Source organism: Melanerpes formicivorus, unplaced genomic scaffold (genome assembly GCF_026170545.1).
Source record: "Melanerpes formicivorus ecotype bairdi unplaced genomic scaffold, bMelFor1.0.p_v2 SCAF_6, whole genome shotgun sequence".
Taxonomy (NCBI): domain Eukaryota; kingdom Metazoa; phylum Chordata; class Aves; order Piciformes; family Picidae; genus Melanerpes; species Melanerpes formicivorus.
In genome coordinates this window covers 29,358,874-29,378,321 of record NW_027142358.1, presented here as the reverse complement: position 1 = coordinate 29,378,321, position 19,448 = coordinate 29,358,874, and the positions used below count along the sequence as shown (strand labels likewise).

The 19,448-nt window shown below is 62.1% G+C and overlaps 2 long non-coding RNA genes across 2 annotated transcripts; both read right to left on the bottom strand.

Moving 5' to 3' along the window:
- Positions 1-1,209: 1,209 nt before the first annotated feature.
- Positions 1,210-6,732, bottom strand: LOC137442051 (uncharacterized). Its single transcript, XR_010987573.1, has 3 exons — positions 6,080-6,732; positions 4,031-5,916; positions 1,210-3,868 (listed from the first exon to the last, which is right to left on the bottom strand). It is a non-coding gene; the product is annotated as an uncharacterized lncRNA (long non-coding RNA).
- Positions 6,733-15,574: 8,842 nt separating this feature from the next.
- On the bottom strand, positions 15,575-19,095 carry LOC137441627 (uncharacterized). The gene is made up of 3 exons (XR_010987455.1): positions 18,960-19,095; positions 18,598-18,800; positions 15,575-16,065 (listed from the first exon to the last, which is right to left on the bottom strand). It is a non-coding gene; the product is annotated as an uncharacterized lncRNA (long non-coding RNA).
- Between the last annotated feature and the right edge of the window lie 353 nt (positions 19,096-19,448).

Sequence of the window (19,448 nt, the reverse complement as noted above, 5' to 3'; positions counted from 1 at the left end):
GCACCAGGGGAGGTTTAGACTCGAGGGGAGGAGAAAGTTCTTCACTGAGAGAGTTGTTAGCTGCTGGAATGTGCTGCCCAGGGAGGTGGTGGAGTCACCATCCCTGGAGGTGTTCAAGAGGAGATTGGATGTGGCACTTGGTGCCATGGTCTGGTCATGAGGTCTGTGGTGACAGGTTGGACTCAATGATCCTCAAGGTCTCTTCCAACCTTGGCGATACTGTGATACTGTTTCTGACCCAGATGGAATCTTTTTTTCAGCTTGTGAAGAAGGGTGAAGATAAAAGCAGATGTGTCTAGAAGCAGATTAGTGATGATGTTTTGAAGGCTGGGGTGGGTCTGTAGGAAGAGGTGTTCAAGAAACACATGGATGTGGCACTTGGGGACATGGCTTGGTGGCCACGGTGGTTGGACTCAATAATGTTAGATGTCTCTTCTAGCTGATACACTTCTATGATTCTAAGATTTCTTCTTATTTTAAAGGCTGGGTGAGGTCTGTGACAGGACAAAGGGCAACAACCACAAATTGGAACCCAGGAAGTTCCAGTTGAAGAGGACAAGAAATTTGCTTGGTGTGAGTATGCTGGAGCCCTAGAGCAGGCTGCCCTCAGAGGTTGTGGAGTCTCCTTCTCTGGAGAGATTCCAAACCCAGCCATTTTTATACTGGGCAAGCTGCTGTGGGGGCCCCTGCTTTTAGCAGGGGGGTTGGACTGAACTTCAGAGGTCCCTTCCACTTCCCACCATGCTTGGATTCTTGGATTCTCAGCTGCAAGCTGGTGTCAGGCAAGTGTCTGCGTGTGAGGACCCAGGGCAGAGGCTGTTACACCAGCAGCAGGACGAGGGTGGGTGTTGTGCTTTGGTTTCAGTGCCAGAATGGAAGCATAAAGCGTTGGCTGTGGTGGCTGTTCCACGTCACTGCTGCAGTGTCATGGATTTGGGAGCTGCGCGCAGGAGAAAGGGACGTTGTGCTCCTGCCACACGTAGCGAGAAAAGCTCCTGACTTCCAAACCTTGGCTGGAAATAGAATCTTACCCAGCCAGCTGCTGCATGCACCCTGACATATGGAGGGTGAAGCCCTGGTGCCAGCTCCTCAGCAGTTGTTGCTCCTTCTATTTTCCATGATTAAACAAAGCCCTGAGCTCTGCTGATTGCGGAGTAGCTGCCTTTCACTGCTCCTGCTCTGAAAACAAAACCTGCTGGAGGGGTGTTTGTGTTTTTAAAAGCACATAGAACGTCCAACTGGTTGGCAGATGGAGTCAGGTTTCAGCACTAGATAAATATCACATGCTAATTGACATCGAAATATCGGATCCTTCTGAGGTGAGAAGAGCAACAGACTTTTTTTCCCATACAAATTTTGTCAAGTCTTCCAACAGTGAGGGAGAATCGGTGGTTTGGAGCATGGTAGGGGTGGTGGTTTGGCCCTGGCTGGGGGCTAGATGCCCACCAAAGCCACTCTATCACTCCCCTTCTTAGATAGACAGGGGAGAGGGGCAAGTATAACAAGGGGCCCATGAGTCAAGACAGAAACAATTTAACAGAGAGGATGCAAATCAAAGCTGAGGGCAGGTGCAGAACCAAACAGATGTTATTCTCTACTCCCCATCAGCATATGATGTTGGGTCACTCCCGGGAAGCAGGGCTCCAATACACACAGTGGCTACTCACCAGGACAGACACCATCAATGAATGTTCCCACACTTCCTTCTTTCAATTAGCTTTTATATCTGAGCTGACTTCATGTGGCATGGAAAATCCCTTTGGACACTTTGGGTCACCAAGCCCAGCTGTGTCTCCTCCCAAGATCATGCCCACCCCTCAGCATACTCCTGGCACAGGGGGATGCTGGAAGAGGTGCTGGAAGAGGGGTGCTTGACTCAGCAGTCACCAAAACACTGATTCTACTAGACCAGGGTGCTCGAGGCCCTATCCACCCTTATACTGAACACCTCTAGGGAGAGGCCATTCATAGCCTCCCCAGGTTCCAGTGTCTCATGCACCCTCAGTTATTCATGTCCTAAAACTAGCAGCTCAGCCTTTCTCCTGGCATCCTGCTCTCCACCCTGCACCAACCCTGGCAGCACTGTCCCCTTCCTAGCTGCCAACAGTGTGTGTCCCGTGCAGAAACCCCTGTGACATGCTGTGGCCACTCTTGCCAGCATGGCCCCAGCTGCTCCCAGCTCTGCCTGTGACAGCTCTTCCAGGAAACAGCAGCACAATCCCTTTTTCCTGGTACCTGCTTGCTGCCACCAGGCATTGCTTAACATGCTGTGGATAGCTTCCATGGGAAGGAGATGGCATCAGAGAGGCTCTGTTTAGAGCTGCAGAGACAAAGTGTGCCCTGCTGGGTCAGAGCCTCCTGGCCTACTTACCTTCTGTGGAATTCATATATGATTTGGAAAGGGAAAAATGAGAAGGGAAGAATATGCCATGCAAGGAAAGCCTCAGAGACCTGGCTTTGAACAGCCTTAAGAATGGAAGGCTCAGGGGAGACCATCTTAACATGGACCAGAACATAAAAGGTGGCAACCTGGATGATGGCAAATCCCTTTGTAGAAGGAATCCCAAGGAGTGGGCTGACTGGAATAGGTCACTGCAGAGGAAAGTCCCTTTAGACTCCACAAGAGAGTGTTTCCCCATGAGAACAACCAGGAAACTGGAAGCGTCCCCCAAGAGAGGAAAGAGAGTTCCATACAATGGACATTTTCATGACTCAACTTGACATAATAATGGGACAAGGGATTTCAGCCAAAAGCACTGAATGCTCCGGGACACCACTTCCTCAGCCTGCACCCTCTCAAGGGCCAGGGAATGCTCGTTCCTGTTAGCTGCCTAAAGCAGCCCGCCCAGCCCTGCTTACAGGCAGCTTGGGCTGCTGCTGGGGACGGAAGGGGACAGAGGGCTCCATGGTTCCTCGCACAGGCCCCGACAACAGGGCCGTTATGCTGGCAGGCTGCCACGTAGGCAGAGACCCAGGCCCTGAGCTACAGGTGGGTCGCCTTGCCTGCGCTACGACTAAGCGGCTTTGCTGCGTCCTCTGGGAAAAAGAAGGGGCAAGCTGCGCTCCCTCTCCGCTCCGGGCCTGCAAGAAGCCTGCTCTGTTACTGGCCGGAGCCCGTCTTTCCCTCCTGGGAAGCCTAAGCTAAGCTGCAGCACTTTGAAAAGGGACCCAAAGGAGAAGCACACTCAGGCACACAAAGTCAAGCTGGGGCGGGAGGGGGGCGGCACCTACACACACCCCCCTTCCCAGGAGAGGGAGCAAGCTGCGGGCAGCCATTGGCTGGGCAGCCAGCCTTACCCCACGGCAGGAGAAGAGAGCCCCAGACCTGGCCCGCCCGGCTGCGTGCAGGCCAGAGGGGCCTCAACGCGCCAAGGGCCTTCAAAGGTCGGGCAAAGACCGTGGCACGCCCCAAGTACAGGGGGCCACGCTGGCCAGGCCACCAGCAGCCAAAAGCCGCCGCGGCCACAGGAAGGGCCCTCCCCTGCTTACAGGGGGGGCTCGGGGTCCAGGGAGCTTCATTCCCCCCGACGGGTGTGGAGATGCTGGCATGCACCCTGCTTACAGGGCTGCCGCTCTCTCCAGGCAGCCAAAGGAGCAAGGCGGCACAAGGCCAAGGACGCTAAAAGCAAAGGACCTGGCCCTGCTTACAGGGAGGTCGCCCAGCGCAAAGCCAGCCACGGCACCCTAAAGGTGCCAGCAAAGTCCTGGCGTTACCACAGCCCTGGTCACAGGGAGGTCCCGTTGCCCAGAGCGCCTTTCTCGTGTGCCTTTCGCCAGCACCACGCAGCTCCTCTTCTCGTTGCCTCTTGGCCTCGCCGTTCCACGCCGTTCCATGCCCTCCACGCCGTTCTTTCCTCACAGACGGCTGCTGCCAAGGAAGGAGGACACAGTTAGGCCTGGACAGCGCCAATTTCTCCCCGCCTGAGGGAAACAGGAATCCTTACACCCCGACAGGGAGCTCCCCAAGGCCACACCCGGCCGGCCACCCAGCCGCACCCCCCGCCCACCCCCGCAAAGCCAGAGTTCTTACTTCAGCTTCTCTGACGACGGCCTTCTGCTCGGCGCTGGATGTGGCCTCTGAGGCGGGCGCCCTGGGCAAGTCCAGCTGGGCGTGCAAAGCAGCGGCCAAAGAGGCTGCACAACCCTGCTTACAGGGGGCAGGAGCCGCTGTTGACGTTGCAAAGCGCCTGGGATGCCAGGGCACTGAGCGGCCCTGACTTACAGGGCGGCCCTGATCCCAAAGGCCCACGGAGGCTCCTTCTCTCCGCTTCAGGGGCATCCTGACCCACGCCCGCTAACGGGGAGGGCGCCCCACACAGGCTGCCAGCTGAGCGCAAAGGCTCTCCGACCCAGAACCCGGTTACGGGCGGGTCGACACCCAGGGAGTCATGAGCTGGGCCCGGACCCGCAGCTACAGGAAGGAGACTCAGCAGCCAGGCAAGGGAGCTTGACGGCCAAAGGCCAGGGGGCGGGGGCCCCGGCCCCAAAACCAGGGGGGGGCACACTCTCAGCCCCACACACCCTGGCCCCACGCCTCTGAAAGGCCAGGGCCAGACATACCCCCCTGATTACAGGGGGGGTCCCTCCTTGAACCTCCCGCCGAGCACTGGGAACACACAGCCCTGCTTACAGGGCGGCCCCCCTCGGCTCGGCACTCCCAATAAAGCTCCGGCCTGCGCCCCACTTACGGGCTGGCCCTCCTGGCTGCAGCGCAACACCACCTCTTCAGGAGCCCAGGGAGCAACCTCGAGGTCACCCCAGCCAAAAGCAGCGCCCTAGGCGGCACCGCACCCTCCAGCACAACACTTCCTCAGCCTGCACCCTCTCAAGGGCCAGGGAATGCTCGTTCCTGTTAGCTGCCTAAAGCAGCCCGCCCAGCCCTGCTTACAGGCAGCTTGGGCTGCTGCTGGGGACGGAAGGGGACAGAGGGCTCCATGGTTCCTCGCACAGGCCCCGACAACAGGGCCGTTATGCTGGCAGGCTGCCACGTAGGCAGAGACCCAGGCCCTGAGCTACAGGTGGGTCGCCTTGCCTGCGCTACGACTAAGCGGCTTTGCTGCGTCCTCTGGGAAAAAGAAGGGGCAAGCTGCGCTCCCTCTCCGCTCCGGGCCTGCAAGAAGCCTGCTCTGTTACTGGCCGGAGCCCGTCTTTCCCTCCTGGGAAGCCTAAGCTAAGCTGCAGCACTTTGAAAAGGGACCCAAAGGAGAAGCACACTCAGGCACACAAAGTCAAGCTGGGGCGGGAGGGGGGCGGCACCTACATACCCCCCCCTTCCCAGGAGAGGGAGCAAGCTGCGGGCAGCCATTGGCTGGGCAGCCAGCCTTACCCCACGGCAGGAGAAGAGAGCCCCAGACCTGGCCCGCCCGGCTGCGTGCAGGCCAGAGGGGCCTCAACGCGCCAAGGGCCTTCAAAGGTCGGGCAAAGACCGTGGCACGCCCCAAGTACAGGGGGCCACGCTGGCCAGGCCACCAGCAGCCAAAAGCCGCTGCGGCCACAGGAAGGGCCCTCCCCTGCTTACAGGGGGGGCTCGGGGTCCAGGGAGCTTCATTCCCCCCGACAGGTGTGGAGATGCTGGCATGCACCCTGCTTACAGGGCTGCCGCTCTCTCCAGGCAGCCAAAGGAGCAAGGCGGCACAAGGCCAAGGACGCTAAAAGCAAAGGACCTGGCCCTGCTTACAGGGAGGTCGCCCAGCGCAAAGCCAGCCACGGCACCCTAAAGGTGCCAGCAAAGTCCTGGCGTTACCACAGCCCTGGTCACAGGGAGGTCCCGTTGCCCAGAGCGCCTTTCTCGTGTGCCTTTCGCCAGCACCACGCAGCTCCTCTTCTCGTTGCCTCTTGGCCTCGCCGTTCCACGCCGTTCCATGCCCTCCACGCCGTTCCATGCCCTCCACGCCGTTCTTTCCTCACAGACGGCTGCTGCCAAGGAAGGAGGACACAGTTAGGCCTGGACAGTGCCAATTTCTCCCCGCCTGAGGGAAACAGGAATCCTTACACCCCGGCAGGGAGCTCCCCAAGGCCACCACCCGGCCAGCCACCCACCCGCACCCCCCGCCCACCCCCGCAAAGCCAGAGTTCTTACTTCAGCTTCTCTGACGACGGCCTTCTGCTCGGCGCTGGATGTGGCCTCTGAGGCGGGCGCCCTGGGCAAGTCCAGCTGGGCGTGCAAAGCAGCGGCCAAAGAGGCTGCACAACCCTGCTTACAAGGGGCAGGAGCCGCTGTTGACGTTGCAAAGCGCCTGGGATGCCAGGGCACTGAGTGGCCCTGACTTACAGGGCGGCCCTGATCCCAAAGGCCCACGGAGGCTCCTTCTCTCCGCTTCAGGGGCATCCTGACCCACGCCCGCTAACGGGGAGGGCGCCCCACACAGGCTGCCAGCTGAGCGCAAAGGCTCTCCGACCCGGAACCCGGTTACGGGCGGGTCGACACCCAGGGAGTCATGAGCTGGGCCCGGACCCGCAGCTACAGGAAGGAGACTCAGCAGCCAGGCAAGGGAGCTTGACGGCCAAAGGCCGGGGGGCGGGGGCCCTGGCCCCAAAACCAGGGGGGGGCACACTCTCAGCCCCACACACCCTGGCCCCACGCCTCTGAAAGGCCAGGGCCAGACATACCCCCCTGATTACAGGGGGGGTCCCTCCTTGAACCTCCCGCCGAGCACTGGGAACACACAGCCCTGCTTACAGGGCGGCCCCCCTCGGCTCGGCACTCCCAAAAAAGCTCTGGCCTGCGCCCCACTTACGGGCCGGCCCTCCTGGCTGCAGCGCAACACCACCTCTTCAGGAGCCCAGGGAGCAACCTCGAGGTCACCCCAGCCAAAAGCAGCGCCCTAGGCGGCACCGCACCCTCCAGCACAACACTTCCTCAGCCTGCACCCTCTCAAGGGCCAGGGAATGCTCGTTCCTGTTAGCTGCCTAAAGCAGCCCGCCCAGCCCTGCTTACAGGCAGCTTGGGCTGCTGCTGGGGACGGAAGGGGACAGAGGGCTCCATGGTTCCTCGCACAGGCCCCGACAACAGGGCCGTTATGCTGGCAGGCTGCCACGTAGGCAGAGACCCAGGCCCTGAGCTACAGGTGGGTCGCCTTGCCTGCGCTACGACTAAGCGGCTTTGCTGCGTCCTCTGGGAAAAAGAAGGGGCAAGCTGCGCTCCCTCTCCGCTCCGGGCCTGCAAGAAGCCTGCTCTGTTACTGGCCGGAGCCCGTCTTTCCCTCCTGGGAAGCCTAAGCTAAGCTGCAGCACTTTGAAAAGGGACCCAAAGGAGAAGCACACTCAGGCACACAAAGTCAAGCTGGGGCGGGAGGGGGGCGGCACCTACATACCCCCCCCTTCCCAGGAGAGGGAGCAAGCTGCGGGCAGCCATTGGCTGGGCAACCAGCCTTACCCCACGGCAGGAGAAGAGAGCCCCAGACCTGGCCCGCCCGGCTGCGTGCAGGCCAGAGGGGCCTCAACGCGCCAAGGGCCTTCAAAGGTCGGGCAAAGACCGTGGCACGCCCCAAGTACAGGGGGCCACGCTGGCCAGGCCACCAGCAGCCAAAAGCCGCTGCGGCCACAGGAAGGGCCCTCCCCTGCTTACAGGGGGGGCTCGGGGTCCAGGGAGCTTCATTCCCCCCGACGGGTGTGGAGATGCTGGCATGCACCCTGCTTACAGGGCTGCCGCTCTCTCCAGGCAGCCAAAGGAGCAAGGCGGCACAAGGCCAAGGACGCTAAAAGCAAAGGACCTGGCCCTGCTTACAGGGAGGTCGCCCAGCGCAAAGCCAGCCACGGCACCCTAAAGGTGCCAGCAAAGTCCTGGCGTTACCACAGCCCTGGTCACAGGGAGGTCCCGTTGCCCAGAGCGCCTTTCTCGTGTGCCTTTCGCCAGCACCACGCAGCTCCTCTTCTCGTTGCCTCTTGGCCTCGCCGTTCCACGCCGTTCCATGCCCTCCACGCCGTTCCATGCCCTCCACGCCGTTCTTTCCTCACAGACGGCTGCTGCCAAGGAAGGAGGACACAGTTAGGCCTGGACAGCGCCAATTTCTCCCCGCCTGAGGGAAACAGGAATCCTTACACCCCGGCAGGGAGCTCCCCAAGGCCACCACCCGGCCAGCCACCCACCCGCACCCCCCGCCCACCCCCGCAAAGCCAGAGTTCTTACTTCAGCTTCTCTGACGACGGCCTTCTGCTCGGCGCTGGATGTGGCCTCTGAGGCGGGCGCCCTGGGCAAGTCCAGCTGGGCGTGCAAAGCAGCGGCCAAAGAGGCTGCACAACCCTGCTTACAGGGGGCAGGAGCCGCTGTTGACGTTGCAAAGCGCCTGGGATGCCAGGGCACTGAGTGGCCCTGACTTACAGGGCGGCCCTGATCCCAAAGGCCCACGGAGGCTCCTTCTCTCCGCTTCAGGGGCATCCTGACCCACGCCCGCTAACGGGGAGGGCGCCCCACACAGGCTGCCAGCTGAGCGCAAAGGCTCTCCGACCCAGAACCCGGTTACGGGCGGGTCGACACCCAGGGAGTCATGAGCTGGGCCCGGACCCGCAGCTACAGGAAGGAGACTCAGCAGCCAGGCAAGGGAGCTTGACGGCCAAAGGCCAGGGGGCGGGGGCCCCGGCCCCAAAACCAGGGGGGGGCACACTCTCAGCCCCACACACCCTGGCCCCACGCCTCTGAAAGGCCAGGGCCAGAGATACCCCCCTGATTACAGGGGGGGTCCCTCCTTGAACCTCCCGCCGAGCACTGGGAACACACAGCCCTGCTTACAGGGCGGCCCCCCTCGGCTCGGCACTCCCAAAAAAGCTCCGGCCTGCGCCCCACTTACGGGCCGGCCCTCCTGGCTGCAGCGCAACACCACCTCTTCAGGAGCCCAGGGAGCAACCTCGAGGTCACCCCAGCCAAAAGCAGCGCCCTAGGCGGCACCGCACCCTCCAGCACAACACTTCCTCAGCCTGCACCCTCTCAAGGGCCAGGGAATGCTCGTTCCTGTTAGCTGCCTAAAGCAGCCCGCCCAGCCCTGCTTACAGGCAGCTTGGGCTGCTGCTGGGGACGGAAGGGGACAGAGGGCTCCATGGTTCCTCGCACAGGCCCCGACAACAGGGCCGTTATGCTGGCAGGCTGCCACGTAGGCAGAGACCCAGGCCCTGAGCTACAGGTGGGTCGCCTTGCCTGCGCTACGACTAAGCGGCTTTGCTGCGTCCTCTGGGAAAAAGAAGGGGCAAGCTGCGCTCCCTCTCTGCTCCGGGCCTGCAAGAAGCCTGCTCTGTTACTGGCCGGAGCCCGTCTTTCCCTCCTGGGAAGCCTAAGCTAAGCTGCAGCACTTTGAAAAGGGACCCAAAGGAGAAGCACACTCAGGCACACAAAGTCAAGCTGGGGCGGGAGGGGGGCGGCACCTACACACACCCCCCTTCCCAGGAGAGGGAGCAAGCTGCGGGCAGCCATTGGCTGGGCAGCCAGCCTTACCCCACGGCAGGAGAAGAGAGCCCCAGACCTGGCCCGCCTGGCTGCGTGCAGGCCAGAGGGGCCTCAACGCGCCAAGGGCCTTCAAAGGTCGGGCAAAGACCGTGGCACGCCCCAAGTACAGGGGGCCACGCTGGCCAGGCCACCAGCAGCCAAAAGCCGCTGCGGCCACAGGAAGGGCCCTCCCCTGCTTACAGGGGGGGCTCGGGGTCCAGGGAGCTTCATTCCCCCCGACAGGTGTGGAGATGCTGGCATGCACCCTGCTTACAGGGCTGCCGCTCTCTCCAGGCAGCCAAAGGAGCAAGGCGGCACAAGGCCAAGGACGCTAAAAGCAAAGGACCTGGCCCTGCTTACAGGGAGGTCGCCCAGCGCAAAGCCAGCCACGGCACCCTAAAGGTGCCAGCAAAGTCCTGGCGTTACCACAGCCCTGGTCACAGGGAGGTCCCGTTGCCCAGAGCGCCTTTCTCGTGTGCCTTTCGCCAGCACCACGCAGCTCCTCTTCTCGTTGCCTCTTGGCCTCGCCGTTCCACGCCGTTCCATGCCCTCCACGCCGTTCTTTCCTCACAGACGGCTGCTGCCAAGGAAGGAGGACACAGTTAGGCCTGGACAGCGCCAATTTCTCCCCGCCTGAGGGAAACAGGAATCCTTACACCCCGGCAGGGAGCTCCCCAAGGCCACCACCCGGCCGGCCACCCAGCCGCACCCCCCGCCCAGCCCCGCAAAGCCAGAGTTCTTACTTCAGCTTCTCTGACGACGGCCTTCTGCTCGGCGCTGGATGTGGCCTCTGAGGCGGGCGCCCTGGGCAAGTCCAGCTGGGCGTGCAAAGCAGCGGCCAAAGAGGCTGCACAACCCTGCTTACAGGGGGCAGGAGCCGCTGTTGACGTTGCAAAGCGCCTGGGATGCCAGGGCACTGAGCGGCCCTGACTTACAGGGCGGCCCTGATCCCAAAGGCCCACGGAGGCTCCTTCTCTCCGCTTCAGGGGCATTCTGACCCACGCCCGCTAACGGGGAGGGCGCCCCACACAGGCTGCCAGCTGAGCGCAAAGGCTCTCCGACCCGGAACCCGGTTACGGGCGGGTCGACACCCAGGGAGTCATGAGCTAGGCCCGGACCCGCAGCTACAGGAAGGAGACTCAGCAGCCAGGCAAGGGAGCTTGACGGCCAAAGGCCGGGGGGCGGGGGCCCCGGCCCCAAAACCAGGGGGGGGCACACTCTCAGCCCCACACACCCTGGCCCCACGCCTCTGAAAGGCCAGGGCCAGACATACCCCCCTGATTACAGGGGGGGTCCCTCCTTGAACCTCCCGCCGAGCACTGGGAACACACAGCCCTGCTTACAGGGCGGCCCCCCTCGGCTCGGCACTCCCAAAAAAGCTCCGGCCTGCGCCCCACTTACGGGCCGGCCCTCCTGGCTGCAGCGCAACACCACCTCTTCAGGAGCCCAGGGAGCAACCTCGAGGTCACCCCAGCCAAAAGCAGCGCCCTAGGCGGCACCGCACCCTCCAGCACAACACTTCCTCAGCCTGCACCCTCTCAAGGGCCAGGGAATGCTCGTTCCTGTTAGCTGCCTAAAGCAGCCCGCCCAGCCCTGCTTACAGGCAGCTTGGGCTGCTGCTGGGGACGGAAGGGGACAGAGGGCTCCATGGTTCCTCGCACAGGCCCCGACAACAGGGCCGTTATGCTGGCAGGCTGCCACGTAGGCAGAGACCCAGGCCCTGAGCTACAGGTGGGTCGCCTTGCCTGCGCTACGACTAAGCGGCTTTGCTGCGTCCTCTGGGAAAAAGAAGGGGCAAGCTGCGCTCCCTCTCCGCTCCGGGCCTGCAAGAAGCCTGCTCTGTTACTGGCCGGAGCCCGTCTTTCCCTCCTGGGAAGCCTAAGCTAAGCTGCAGCACTTTGAAAAGGGACCCAAAGGAGAAGCACACTCAGGCACACAAAGTCAAGCTGGGGCGGGAGGGGGGCGGCACCTACATACCCCCCCCTTCCCAGGAGAGGGAGCAAGCTGCGGGCAGCCATTGGCTGGGCAGCCAGCCTTACCCCACGGCAGGAGAAGAGAGCCCCAGACCTGGCCCGCCCGGCTGCGTGCAGGCCAGAGGGGCCTCAACGCGCCAAGGGCCTTCAAAGGTCGGGCAAAGACCGTGGCACGCCCCAAGTACAGGGGGCCACGCTGGCCAGGCCACCAGCAGCCAAAAGCCGCTGCGGCCACAGGAAGGGCCCTCCCCTGCTTACAGGGGGGGCTCGGGGTCCAGGGAGCTTCATTCCCCCCGACAGGTGTGGAGATGCTGGCATGCACCCTGCTTACAGGGCTGCCGCTCTCTCCAGGCAGCCAAAGGAGCAAGGCGGCACAAGGCCAAGGACGCTAAAAGCAAAGGACCTGGCCCTGCTTACAGGGAGGTCGCCCAGCGCAAAGCCAGCCACGGCACCCTAAAGGTGCCAGCAAAGTCCTGGCGTTACCACAGCCCTGGTCACAGGGAGGTCCCGTTGCCCAGAGCGCCTTTCTCGTGTGCCTTTCGCCAGCACCACGCAGCTCCTCTTCTCGTTGCCTCTTGGCCTCGCCGTTCCATGCCCTCCACGCCGTTCTTTCCTCACAGACGGCTGCTGCCAAGGAAGGAGGACACAGTTAGGCCTGGACAGCGCCAATTTCTCCCCGCCTGAGGGAAACAGGAATCCTTACACCCCGGCAGGGAGCTCCCCAAGGCCACCACCCGGCCGGCCACCCAGCCGCACCCCCCGCCCACCCCCGCAAAGCCAGAGTTCTTACTTCAGCTTCTCTGACGACGGCCTTCTGCTCGGCGTTGGATGTGGCCTCTGAGGCGGGCGCCCTGGGCAAGTCCAGCTGGGCGTGCAAAGCAGCGGCCAAAGAGGCTGCACAACCCTGCTTACAGGGGGCAGGAGCCGCTGTTGACGTTGCAAAGCGCCTGGGATGCCAGGGCACTGAGCGGCCCTGACTTACAGGGCGGCCCTGATCCCAAAGGCCCACGGAGGCTCCTTCTCTCCGCTTCAGGGGCATCCTGACCCACGCCCGCTAACGGGGAGGGCGCCCCACACAGGCTGCCAGCTGAGCGCAAAGGCTCTCCGACCCAGAACCCGGTTACGGGCGGGTCGACACCCAGGGAGTCATGAGCTGGGCCCGGACCCGCAGCTACAGGAAGGAGACTCAGCAGCCAGGCAAGGGAGCTTGACGGCCAAAGGCCAGGGGGCGGGGGCCCCGGCCCCAAAACCAGGGGGGGGCACACTCTCAGCCCCACACACCCTGGCCCCACGCCTCTGAAAGGCCAGGGCCAGAGATACCCCCCTGATTACAGGGGGGGTCCCTCCTTGAACCTCCCGCCGAGCACTGGGAACACACAGCCCTGCTTACAGGGCGGCCCCCCTCGGCTCGGCACTCCCAAAAAAGCTCCGGCCTGCGCCCCACTTACGGGCCGGCCCTCCTGGCTGCAGCGCAACACCACCTCTTCAGGAGCCCAGGGAGCAACCTCGAGGTCACCCCAGCCAAAAGCAGCGCCCTAGGCGGCACCGCACCCTCCAGCACAACACTTCCTCAGCCTGCACCCTCTCAAGGGCCAGGGAATGCTCGTTCCTGTTAGCTGCCTAAAGCAGCCCGCCCAGCCCTGCTTACAGGCAGCTTGGGCTGCTGCTGGGGACGGAAGGGGACAGAGGGCTCCATGGTTCCTCGCACAGGCCCCGACAACAGGGCCGTTATGCTGGCAGGCTGCCACGTAGGCAGAGACCCAGGCCCTGAGCTACAGGTGGGTCGCCTTGCCTGCGCTACGACTAAGCGGCTTTGCTGCGTCCTCTGGGAAAAAGAAGGGGCAAGCTGCGCTCCCTCTCCGCTCCGGGCCTGCAAGAAGCCTGCTCTGTTACTGGCCGGAGCCCGTCTTTCCCTCCTGGGAAGCCTAAGCTAAGCTGCAGCACTTTGAAAAGGGACCCAAAGGAGAAGCACACTCAGGCACACAAAGTCAAGCTGGGGCGGGAGGGGGGCGGCACCTACATACCCCCCCCTTCCCAGGAGAGGGAGCAAGCTGCGGGCAGCCATTGGCTGGGCAGCCAGCCTTACCCCACGGCAGGAGAAGAGAGCCCCAGACCTGGCCCGCCCGGCTGCGTGCAGGCCAGAGGGGCCTCAACGCGCCAAGGGCCTTCAAAGGTCGGGCAAAGACCGTGGCACGCCCCAAGTACAGGGGGCCACGCTGGCCAGGCCACCAGCAGCCAAAAGCCGCTGCGGCCACAGGAAGGGCCCTCCCCTGCTTACAGGGGGGGCTCGGGGTCCAGGGAGCTTCATTCCCCCCGACAGGTGTGGAGATGCTGGCATGCACCCTGCTTACAGGGCTGCCGCTCTCTCCAGGCAGCCAAAGGAGCAAGGCGGCACAAGGCCAAGGACGCTAAAAGCAAAGGACCTGGCCCTGCTTACAGGGAGGTCGCCCAGCGCAAAGCCAGCCACGGCACCCTAAAGGTGCCAGCAAAGTCCTGGCGTTACCACAGCCCTGGTCACAGGGAGGTCCCGTTGCCCAGAGCGCCTTTCTCGTGTGCCTTTCGCCAGCACCACGCAGCTCCTCTTCTCGTTGCCTCTTGGCCTCGCCGTTCCATGCCCTCCACGCCGTTCTTTCCTCACAGACGGCTGCTGCCAAGGAAGGAGGACACAGTTAGGCCTGGACAGCGCCAATTTCTCCCCGCCTGAGGGAAACAGGAATCCTTACACCCCGGCAGGGAGCTCCCCAAGGCCACCACCCGGCCGGCCACCCAGCCGCACCCCCCGCCCACCCCCGCAAAGCCAGAGTTCTTACTTCAGCTTCTCTGACGACGGCCTTCTGCTCGGCGCTGGATGTGGCCTCTGAGGCGGGCGCCCTGGGCAAGTCCAGCTGGGCGTGCAAAGCAGCGGCCAAAGAGGCTGCACAACCCTGCTTACAGGGGGCAGGAGCCGCTGTTGACGTTGCAAAGCGCCTGGGATGCCAGGGCACTGAGCGGCCCTGACTTACAGGGCGGCCCTGATCCCAAAGGCCCACGGAGGCTCCTTCTCTCCGCTTCAGGGGCATCCTGACCCACGCCCGCTAACGGGGAGGGCGCCCCACACAGGCTGCCAGCTGAGCGCAAAGGCTCTCCGACCCAGAACCCGGTTACGGGCGGGTCGACACCCAGGGAGTCATGAGCTGGGCCCGGACCCGCAGCTACAGGAAGGAGACTCAGCAGCCAGGCAAGGGAGCTTGACGGCCAAAGGCCAGGGGGCGGGGGCCCCGGCCCCAAAACCAGGGGGGGGCACACTCTCAGCCCCACACACCCTGGCCCCACGCCTCTGAAAGGCCAGGGCCAGAGATACCCCCCTGATTACAGGGGGGGTCCCTCCTTGAACCTCCCGCCGAGCACTGGGAACACACAGCCCTGCTTACAGGGCGGCCCCCCTCGGCTCGGCACTCCCAAAAAAGCTCCGGCCTGCGCCCCACTTACGGGCCGGCCCTCCTGGCTGCAGCGCAACACCACCTCTTCAGGAGCCCAGGGAGCAACCTCGAGGTCACCCCAGCCAAAAGCAGCGCCCTAGGCGGCACCGCACCCTCCAGCACAACACTTCCTCAGCCTGCACCCTCTCAAGGGCCAGGGAATGCTCGTTCCTGTTAGCTGCCTAAAGCAGCCCGCCCAGCCCTGCTTACAGGCAGCTTGGGCTGCTGCTGGGGACGGAAGGGGACAGAGGGCTCCATGGTTCCTCGCACAGGCCCCGACAACAGGGCCGTTATGCTGGCAGGCTGCCACGTAGGCAGAGACCCAGGCCCTGAGCTACAGGTGGGTCGCCTTGCCTGCGCTACGACTAAGCGGCTTTGCTGCGTCCTCTGGGAAAAAGAAGGGGCAAGCTGCGCTCCCTCTCTGCTCCGGGCCTGCAAGAAGCCTGCTCTGTTACTGGCCGGAGCCCGTCTTTCCCTCCTGGGAAGCCTAAGCTAAGCTGCAGCACTTTGAAAAGGGACCCAAAGGAGAAGCACACTCAGGCACACAAAGTCAAGCTGGGGCGGGAGGGGGGCGGCACCTACACACACCCCCCTTCCCAGGAGAGGGAGCAAGCTGCGGGCAGCCATTGGCTGGGCAGCCAGCCTTACCCCACGGCAGGAGAAGAGAGCCCCAGACCTGGCCCGCCTGGCTGCGTGCAGGCCAGAGGGGCCTCAACGCGCCAAGGGCCTTCAAAGGTCGGGCAAAGACCGTGGCACGCCCCAAGTACAGGGGGCCACGCTGGCCAGGCCACCAGCAGCCAAAAGCCGCTGCGGCCACAGGAAGGGCCCTCCCCTGCTTACAGGGGGGGCTCGGGGTCCAGGGAGCTTCATTCCCCCCGACAGGTGTGGAGATGCTGGCATGCACCCTGCTTACAGGGCTGCCGCTCTCTCCAGGCAGCCAAAGGAGCAAGGCGGCACAAGGCCAAGGACGCTAAAAGCAAAGGACCTGGCCCTGCTTACAGGGAGGTCGCCCAGCGCAAAGCCAGCCACGGCACCCTAAAGGTGCCAGCAAAGTCCTGGCGTTACCACAGCCCTGGTCACAGGGAGGTCCCGTTGCCCAGAGCGCCTTTCTCGTGTGCCTTTCGCCAGCACCACGCAGCTCCTCTTCTCATTGCCTCTTGGCCTCGCCGTTCCACGCCGTTCCATGCCCTCCACGCCGTTCTTTCCTCACAGACGGCTGCTGCCAAGGAAGGAGGACACAGTTAGGCCTGGACAGCGCCAATTTCTCCCCGCCTGAGGGAAACAGGAATCCTTACACCCCGGCAGGGAGCTCCCCAAGCCACCACCCGGCCGGCCACCCAGCCGCACCCCCCGCCCAGCCCCGCAAAGCCAGAGTTCTTACTTCAGCTTCTCTGACGACGGCCTTCTGCTCGGCGCTGGATGTGGCCTCTGAGGCGGGCGCCCTGGGCAAGTCCAGCTGGGCGTGCAAAGCAGCGGCCAAAGAGGCTGCACAACCCTGCTTACAGGGGGCAGGAGCCGCTGTTGACGTTGCAAAGCGCCTGGGATGCCAGGGCACTGAGCGGCCCTGACTTACAGGGCGGCCCTGATCCCAAAGGTCCACGGAGGCTCCTTCTCTCCGCTTCAGGGGCATCCTGACCCACGCCCGCTAACGGGGAGGGCGCCCCACACAGGCTGCCAGCTGAGCGCAAAGGCTCTCCGACCCGGAACCCGGTTACGGGCGGGTCGACACCCAGGGAGTCATGAGCTAGGCCCGGACCCGCAGCTACAGGAAGGAGACTCAGCAGCCAGGCAAGGGAGCTTGACGGCCAAAGGCCAGGGGGCGGGGGCCCCGGCCCCAAAACCAGGGGGGGGCACACTCTCAGCCCCACACACCCTGGCCCCACGCCTCTGAAAGGCCAGGGCCAGACATACCCCCCTGATTACAGGGGGGGTCCCTCCTTGAACCTCCCGCCGAGCACTGGGAACACACAGCCCTGCTTACAGGGCGGCCCCCCTCGGCTCGGCACTCCCAAAAAAGCTCCGGCCTGCGCCCCACTTACGGGCCGGCCCTCCTGGCTGCAGCGCAACACCACCTCTTCAGGAGCCCAGGGAGCAACCTCGAGGTCACCCCAGCCAAAAGCAGCGCCCTAGGCATCACCGCACCCTCCAGCACAACACTTCCTCAGCCTGCACCCTCTCAAGGGCCAGGGAATGCTCGTTCCTGTTAGCTGCCTAAAGCAGCCCGCCCAGCCCTGCTTACAGGCAGCTTGGGCTGCTGCTGGGGACGGAAGGGGACAGAGGGCTCCATGGTTCCTCGCACAGGCCCCGACAACAGGGCCGTTATGCTGGCAGGCTGCCACGTAGGCAGAGACCCAGGCCCTGAGCTACAGGTGGGTCGCCTTGCCTGCGCTACGACTAAGCGGCTTTGCTGCGTCCTCTGGGAAAAAGAAGGGGCAAGCTGCGCTCCCTCTCCGCTCCGGGCCTGCAAGAAGCCTGCTCTGTTACTGGCCGGAGCCCGTCTTTCCCTCCTGGGAAGCCTAAGCTAAGCTGCAGCACTTTGAAAAGGGACCCAAAGGAGAAGCACACTCAGGCACACAAAGTCAAGCTGGGGCGGGAGGGCGTTTTCCCTCATGAATGTTCATCTTCTCACCTTTGCATTACCTCAGGTTTTCCCTCGAAAATAGTCTTTATTTTGCCTCCCAAAGATTTCCCCTCCACAATGTCCCTTAGATACTCTTACTTACCTCATGTTTTCCCTCATGAGTGTTCATGCTCTCACTTTTGCATTACCTCACCTTTTCCCTCCAGAAATCTTTATTTTTCCTTTCAGACTTTCCCCTCCATCACACCTGTGTCTTCATATTTACTTCAGGTTTTGTCTCCACAATGTCTCTTAGATACACTCTTATTCACCATATCTTTTCCCACGTAAATATTCACCTTCTCCACTTTGCATTACCTCAGGTGAATTTCCGTCCACACATCATCTGTATTTTGCCTCCCCAGATTTTCCCTTCACAATGTCACTTTGATACACTTTTATTTACCAAATATTTCCCCCTCAAAACGTTTATGTTCTCCCATACAGGTTTACATTCACGTTACCTTTATGCCCTTTTAATTACCTCAGCTTTTGCATCCATGTCACTAGACACTTATTTACCTCTCTCTTTCCCCCTCATGAATGTTCATGTTCTCCCTTTTGCATTACCTCTTCTTTTCCCTCCAAAATCTTTATTTTCACTCTTAAGAGATTTGCCCTCCATGATGACACCTGTGTAGTCAGCATATTTACCTCAGGTTTTGCTTCCACAATGTCACTTACATACACTCTTATTTACCTCATCTTGTCCCAACAAAATAATCACCTTCTCCCCTTTGCATTACCTCAGGTTTTCCCTCCAAAAATCTTGGGTTTGCCTCCCAAAGATTTTCCCTCCATTGTGTCACCATTGTGTCTTTGTATTTACCTCGTTTTCCCTCATGAATGTTCATCTTCTCCCCTTTCTATTACCTCACCTTTTCCCTCCACAAATCTTTATTTTCACTCTTAAGAGATTTGCCCTCCATTATGAGACCTCCACACATCATCTTTATTTTGCCTCCCCAGATTTTCCCTCTGCAGTGCCACTTTGATACACTCTTATTTACCCCACATTTCCCCCTCAAAGCGTTCCTGTTCTCCCATGCAGTTTTACCTTCGTGTTGCCTTAATGCCCTCTTGCTTACCTCAGCTTTTGCACCCCTGTCACTTGCCCACACTCTTCCTTACCTCTCTTTTTCCTGCCTCAGCGTTCATCTCCTGCCCTGCAGCTTACCCCAGGGGTTACCTCCAGCTCTCCTGCGGCCCCTTCTTACTGAGCTCAGCTTTCTGCTCCAGATTCTTCGTTTTGTCTCCACCTATTCCCTCAGCGCTGTCCTCCAAAGCTTCTCTTTCAATTGAGCACCTCAGGACTTCCTCCCAAAACCTTCGTTCTGTGGGATGAGGGAAAACAAATAATAAACAAAAGTTCCAGCTGCCTAGGAGAGGTGCAGCGACTTGTGCACGGGCACACGACATCAATTTCCTTTCTCTTTCAGTTGTTTCAGCTCTCCTCTAACAGAGCTTCCTTCCCCCTGTTCCCTTTAGCATACCTCGGGCCGTCCCTCGCCAGTGGTGCTGAAGCGCCTCCGAGGGCAGGGAGCAGCTCCGCCCGCGAGCTCCAGGCTCCCGCAGAGCTCTGCCGAGGCGGCGCAGCTCCAGCTTTAGAGCGCGCGGACCCCCCCGCACCCTCCGACGGCCGCATTGTGATGTCCACGGAGCCCCCCCCCCCCCAACGGCCGCACTGTGACGCCCACGGAGCCCCCCGACAGCCGCACTGTGACGCCCACGGAGTCCCCCGACAGCCGCACTGTGACGCCCACGGAGCCCCCCGACAGCCGCACTGTGACGCCCACGGAGTCCCCCGACAGCCGCACTGTGACGCCCACGGAGCCCCCCGACAGCCGCACTGTGACGCCCACGGAGCCCCCCGACAGCCGCACTGTGACGCCCACGGAGCCCCCCGACAGCCACATTGTGACGCCCACGGAGCCCCCCGACAGCCGCACTGTGACCCCCACGGAGCCCCCCGACAGCCACAT